Source organism: Halyomorpha halys, unplaced genomic scaffold, assembly GCF_000696795.3.
Source record: "Halyomorpha halys isolate HHAL.00 unplaced genomic scaffold, Hhal_1.1 Scaffold171.1, whole genome shotgun sequence".
In the NCBI taxonomy this organism is placed as follows: Eukaryota; Metazoa; Arthropoda; class Insecta; order Hemiptera; family Pentatomidae; genus Halyomorpha; species Halyomorpha halys.
In genome coordinates, this window is record NW_027115842.1 from 277,155 (window position 1) to 284,600 (window position 7,446).

General features: G+C 32.7%; 1 protein-coding gene across 11 annotated transcripts in view; it reads right to left on the bottom strand.

The window, feature by feature from the left end:
* enc (encore) overlaps window positions 1-7,446 on the bottom strand; it is a 130,659-nt gene extending 123,213 nt beyond the window's left edge. For 6 of the 11 annotated variants that reach the window (XM_067052800.1, XM_067052796.1, XM_067052798.1 and 3 more), the window contains exon 1: window positions 7,048-7,446. The gene's annotated coding sequence lies outside the window, so the exon portion shown is untranslated. Of the gene's footprint in view, window positions 1-6,543; window positions 6,583-7,047 lie in introns of those variants that run through there. The other 5 variants (XM_067052802.1, XM_067052803.1, XM_067052804.1 and 2 more) reach the window with 4 other exon arrangements.

Genomic DNA, 7,446 nt, shown 5'->3' on the forward strand with positions numbered 1-7,446 from the left:
ATATTTTGTTTTGACTGCCGTCAAAATAGCCCTGACGAAGCCCTGCAACGTGGGGCGAAACGTTGGCTCATTAAAATAGTATAATTCTACTATTTGAGTTTTTTTGACCGCACCCGGACCATATTCCTTTCATAATAATCCACGAGATTTAACTAACCTAGCAGGGCCAAACCAAAAATCGTCGAAACTATTTTATATATTTTCTTGATTATATCTTTTAATATTAACTCTTAATACAATATATTAAAAAAAAAAGAAATGTCGTTTTACAAAAAATAAGTATACTGCATGTTTGTATCTTTTGAGATAAATAGTTCCCTTAGGGTAAGAATTGAGGATTTTACGAAGGATTTTGGATTGTAAGAGTTGTATACGAGAGGAATTCGAAGGTTTAGTGGAAATCTACATGGATACGATATTTATTTATCAATGGTTCATTCATGAATAAGGGTCGTAACAATGGCAACATTAGCTATTAGTTTCAACTATAGCTAATTTTTGCCCATCTCTGGGTCCAAGCGTTACCTTTCACTTAGCACCTTACATACGGCACCGAGAGTGGTATAGATTAGTGGGCAAGTGTTGAAGTTATTGTAATTTTTGGAAAAACAAAAACAAAAAAAAAATAAAGAAAAGGGAAGACGGAAATAATGAACAAAAATGTTGTTCCTGATAGGAATACAGCAGTTTGACTAAAGATAAAGAAGCCATAATGAATCAGGAAAGATAGTGCGGTCTCGTCTTTTCCCGTTAGAGTAAGATGTTTTTATTTTTTAAATAAATAAAAATTGTTTATCCGTTTTAATCTCAAAACATTTTTAATCCTTTATAAGTCCGACGTTTCGGCCATCCTCAAGGATAATCTTAGAACCAAATTATTTAAAAAACAACTTCATGCAGGCTATTTTACCCAGGTCATTTATATCAGTCCACAAATTACCCTAATTAGTCAAAATTATAACAATTTTTGTTCTGATAAATTTTACTGTTGACTGTGATAAATATTTTAAATTCCTAATTTAGAGTGAACTATTAACTGATTAAGGTAATGTTTGGACTGATATAAATAACTTGGACAGAATAGCTTGTATGAAGTTGTCTTTTCAATGATTTGGTTCTAAAATTGTATTAAGATTGTCCTTGTGGAAGGCCGAAATGGCCGAAACGTCGGACTTATAAACGAATAAAAATGTTTTGAGACTAAAATGGATAAACAATTTTTATTTATTTAAATAATATTAACCAGTCTCAGGGCACTCCGATCCACCTATTTCCCCGATTCTTGGAAAATGTCCCAAACCCTCCAAGCCACTTGAATATCCATCTTCCTACTGTCCTATTTCACTCCCGCCCATTGCCTATGGGCAAATTCCCAGAAAAACTCTTATTAAAAAGCCTCTATCCAATCCTTGACTTATATCATGTTATTTCTGACCACCAGTTTGGATTTAGAACATCTCATTCTACCATACAACAGAGTCATCGAGTGGTTGATGTCATATCTTCCACATTGGAGCGCGGTATGTACTGCACGGGAGTCTTCCTCGATGTTGAACAAGCTTTTGATCGAGTCTGGCATCCAGGTCTGCTCTATAAACTTCGTCAATTCCTACCCCCAACATATTTCCTTATAATCCGCTCCTACCTCACTTATTGAACCTTTAAAGTAAATCATAACCTAGCATACTCATCTCTCTTTTCTCAGTCCGCCGGTGTTCCTCAAGGTAGTATCTTAGGTCCCATTCTTTATACGGTTTATACAGCTGACATCCCAACCCACCTTAACACAGTGCTAACAACATACGCTGATGACACATGTATACTTTCTGTAAACAACGACCCAACTAATGCATCACAAACACTACAGGCACACATAACATCTATTGAAGAATGGTGTAAAAACTGGACAATCAAAATAAATCCTGACAAATCCCACCAGATCACCTTTACTCTCCATCGTAAACCTCTGCCCTCCTGTATTCTTTCTAAATACACCACTAATGCCTGTTGAACAGATTTGATACTTAGGACTCCATCTTGACAAGAGACTTACTTGGAATCCACACACAATACTGAAACGACAAGAAACTGCTCGTAGATTCCGATTGCTACAACACTTACTTGACAAACGCTCTAAACTTCCCATTTACTAAAAAAAATTAATATACACTACAATAATCAGACCAATTTGGACATACGGAATTGAGCTATGGGGCTCTACTAAACCATCAAATTCCTCCCGCATCCAATCCTTACAATACAAAATCCTTCGTAAAATCCTTGAAGCTCCTTATTACGTTACAAATAAACTCATTCAGAAAGACCTTAACATCCCATTCGTTGCAGATTTGGCCCAAAACAGATATGCGTCTTTTCATTCCAAACTCCTTACTCATCCTAACCCACTAATTCTTAATCTTTCATCCTTAACAATCCCTGATAATCCTCCGAGGCGTCTGAAAAGAAGATGGCCACGGGATCTTTTAATTTAAAGCAACGATTAAGTACCACCATTGGGAGGTTCCTTCCCAAGATTTTCAAGTGTATATGAACCATACAACATATTTACTTATTGTATTTATTATTTGTACAGTTGTAAATCACATTAAATAAATAATAAAAAAAACAGTCTCAAGAAAGTGTTCAGATTATGAATTAATATGTTTACAAGAAAGGAATTGATAAACTCCCAGAAAGATGGGAGACGGTTATAGATAATCATAGAGAATAGATAATAAATAAATATAATTTTGTTATTTAATAAGAGCAAAATAAATATCTGACAAGAAACCGGAATTTACTTATTATTCGACCAATTATTTTTTTCAAATAAACAAATTTGAAAAGACTTTGGAGGACGATTTTTTAAAAAGTATCATATTATCATATCGTATATGATATCATATTATCTTTTATATATGATATCATATCTATCATCATATGATCATATCTATATATATCTATTATATATGATATCATATCGTATATCATATTATCATAACGTATCATATCATATTTAAGCCCTGTCAGACTATATAAATTAGGGTAAAACTCAGCTGATATCAAAGACCATTTCATTATTTTATTGATTTGCAGAGATTAATTAAAATTGTTAGAACCGTTTTAAAGAAATTAAAAAAAAATTGTAAAAAATCGATTTTATAAAGTCACACGATTTTAGCGAAAAAGATTCGGATTATAGAAAAGAAGATGAATTCCAAGGGTTCCCGAACCAGGGGAAAATAATTATCGGTCACAGCCCTGATTCGAGCCCGGGTCTTTGGAGTTAGTAGCACAGTGCCTTACCACTGAGCCACCCTCTCTCCACATTCCATATATAAGTAAGTGAAAATAAAAACTGTAAGGTATATGTTTTTGGTTCAACTATTGATCAAATTTTTTCATTACGGCAAATCTTGCAGAAAACATTGGAATACAACGGGGTAGTTCATCAGCTTTATATATATTTCCAAAAGGCTTACGATTCTATTTGACCGCCAGAAGCTGTATAATATTCTGATCGAACAGGGAATACCAAAGAAGTTAGTAAATCTCGTACGGATGTGCATGACCGAAACGTTTCATAAGGTACGAATAAGGTCGGGTTTAAAACAGGGTGATTCTTTATCACCTATCTTATTTAATCTATCACTAGAACACGTCATTAAAAGTGTGATGAATACCGAAAAGGGTTTAACTTTGGGTGGTAAAATACTGGTGGTTGGGTATGTAGATGATTTGGTATTATTGGGTGAGGACAAGAAACCTATAGAACTAAATACAACCACGCTAATAAACTCCAGTAAGGAACTAGGTCTTGAAATAAATACGGATAAAACAAAATACATGGTTAGCAGTAGAAACGCGAGCATTTTCGGTGATATAGATATAGGAGGAAATACGTTTGAACAGGTAGATAGGTTTAAGTATTTATGTTCTACGGTAACTAGAAAAAACAAAATTGATCAGGAAATAAAAGCTAGGTTGAAGGCGGGAAATGCTTGTTATTTTTCAATTTCGAAACTGCTTAGCTCGCGCCTTCTATCGAAAAACTTAAAAATTAGAATTTACAAAACTATTATCCTTCCCACTGTTCTTTATGGATGTGAGGCGTGGCCTCTTACACTAAGGGATGAACAGCGTCTTAGGGTTTTCGAAAATCAAGTATTGAGAAAAATATTCGGACCGATAAAGGATGAATTAACGGGAGAATTTAGGAGATTACACAACTCTGAATTAAGGGACCTACACGGTAAATATAATTCAAGCTATAGCATTACGGCGTGTAAGGTTGTAGGGCTTAGTAACGAGCGGATCCCTAAAATGTTAATAAACACTGAACCGATGGGTAGACCGAAACGTAGATAGGAGGATTGCGTTAAAACTGATTCAGTGGAATTGCGTTAGTTGGGCATCACTGAGAGGATTGTATCGGCATCGAATCTTCGGGGTCGTTAGGTCTTTATTATTATTATGTTTTTGGTTGACCTGATGATTAGGCTACCAGGAAATCTGGCATCAAACTTCCCAGCTTTCCTGGTTTTCAAATTATTGGAAGGAATGATACCATCTCCGTTTCTCCGTAATTGTATACTTGCCTACTTCGAGCTGTTTTAATAAGTCGTTATTCAGTCGAATTTTCGATTTAATAGCAACTAACCTTTCGACAACAGGATAATAAAAGTGTCCTATCACAATTAATTCATATTTCTTCTTTGCCGAACTAAAGGAAATCCTCATTCTGGTCTCGGAGGATTAGGGATTAAAAAAAGTCTTTCTACTCAATTTTTCATCATTCTAATGGAAACTGTGTAGTTCCTAGTCAAAACTTATGAGTCTTCCAACCTCAGTCAGAGGTAATATACTATGGCGGCTATTTCAAAAAGTTAAAAAAAATTATTTTTCATTCCGAGCTCTATATCTTTAAAACCACCCCAATGCTAAAAACCCAAACAGGACATAATTAAAAATAAGGTAAATTTGCTACAATAGTGGGGTACTTATTGTAGCAAATTTACCTGCATTAAAGTGCTAAAAAAATTAGTGTGAAATAAATGTGTTTTTTTTTTCTTCTTTCGGGCTCTTGGACTAATGGAGTTGATGGCCTGTAACTACGAAGATCCTTTGTTAGGATTGGCCACCTGTTCTTTTGTCTTCTATTCCAATTCTTGTATTCAAGGTCCGCGAAAATTTTGCCGAAAATGTCGCTCCCAGGCCACATGTTCGGAAGGTATGATTGTAAAATTGTATACAACCGCCCTTTTCTGTTATCCAATCTTGCAGCCTACGACATAGAACCCGACCGAACTCGCTACCTAGGGATACCTACATCAAAGGCCGGGTGTGACAACAGTGACCTGACAAAGCCTGAAGAACCCTTAGGACGAAATTATACCTGGGAGAAGGAAATTCTGCCATTAAACTCCAAATCTATTTGCCAAAAAAAAATTCTGGATATTATGTAAGCCCTAGGATATGAAAATCAGGATCAATATACTATACTGATGAAAAATGCAGAAATTTAAATTTTCCTCTAAATAATTATATGCAATTAACTATAACCAGGCAAAGATAATTAATAATAACTATTTCATATAAATTTTTTTATTAATATTAGATTATCAAATAATAATAAATATAATTTTTGAGTGAAAATATTTTTCGCTTTTTTGTTTATAGTGGAACAAAAAAAAATCTATTGGACGTATTCCATAGATCTTAGGCTGTGAATCTACAATCTACGGTACTATCTTTGAATTACGTCCAATAAAAAATTAAATACAAATTTTTATAAGTTGTACCACTATCAAAGCAAAGTAGTGTTTTCAATATTTTCTCATTTTAAATTCTTATCACTAACTTAATCTGACTACATATTTATTTTTAGTACTGTTAACGCTGATGTGACAATGGGATATCTTGACAAAGAGAAAAATGGCTGAAAATCTAAACTACAATAAGTTAAACAAGTGTTATTTGATAATAATAATATTAAAAATGTATAAATAATTTTAGGTTAAAAACTAGACAACCAAAGCATTGATTTTTTATCTGCCTTATGACAGAGAATGAAACCAAAAATTAAATTCAATAAAATAAATACAAATAGATTTTAATGACATGATGATAACTCTTGAAATAAAATTGCTACATAAAAATGAAATAATTCCATATAAGCTGGGGATGAAAATAATGTAATATACGAGAACAATTTCGTAAATTATTCAACAAGATCAATCAGAAATTAATTGTTAATAAATGTCATGGCAGATCTATATTACATCAAATAGATAACGAAATTAAACTTAATTCCAATAAATAGAATACTTGAGTACAAAGTTTTCTCGAATCAAACAAACCATTATCAGTAAACATAACATTAAATTATTCCTTTAAATGAATCTGGTATTATAGTTAAGTGTGGATTGTGATTATAAATCTGACTAAATCGAGTAAACATCAATGCATTAAGAGAATAATAATTGAAACATAAAATATCACATTAAAATATATTTAAATCATAATGTTAATAATGAATCTTACGGAGTTAAAAGATGCAAAGGGCGGGAGAGGATGTGACATGAAGTATTGATTATATGGACTGACAAAAACTGGGCTATACGGCCACTCAGTCCAATGCAGCATAACCTTCTCAAATCTAACTAATAAATGGGCCGGTAAATGTTTTAAATTTATATTTAAATCAATTATAATCTATTACAATTATAATATAACTAATCAAAGTAGTTATAATACTGAAATATATCAGTTAAGGTAAACTTAACCTGTATGGATTTCTGAAGATTGGTTGATAATGTACAGTTAACACAAAGAAAGAAATCAATGACTATAACTCTATATTGAATAGAAACTAATAAATTTTATAGTTTGTAATAAAAATTATCAATCTCTTAAAAGATTTTTTAAAAAAATCACAAGTCTCTCTCACTATGGAATACAAAGTTATTTTTAAATCATGTACGATCATATTAAAAAATGATATTTTTTTCTAATAAATAATTAAAATATGAATTAAAAATTACTTACCTCTAAGAAGGATAACAATGGTGGGCCGGGGTCAGGTGTACGAAAATAGATTTCTAGGCAGTGATTTAATGAATTAGTCTCCGAAACCACTTTAATCTTTTCATAACCGAAAACGTCCGAAACTTTAAAGTAATAATTAACGCGTCACAAATTAAGTTAAATTTCAAAACGAATTCTCACGAATCCTCTGAGCAGAGAAATTGCAGAGACCCAACATCCCTCCAGGGAGTTTGCTTACTCCTGTGTGGAATGAGAATGTTGATTTTAATAGTTAGCTAAAGCCCCGCTAGAGTTCCACTTTCCCGCCCATTTTCAAATCGCCCAATATTTATAATTCAGATTTATCACAGTAATTTAGTTCTATAAAATTTTATATCATCGTTAACTTTTTTCGTACAA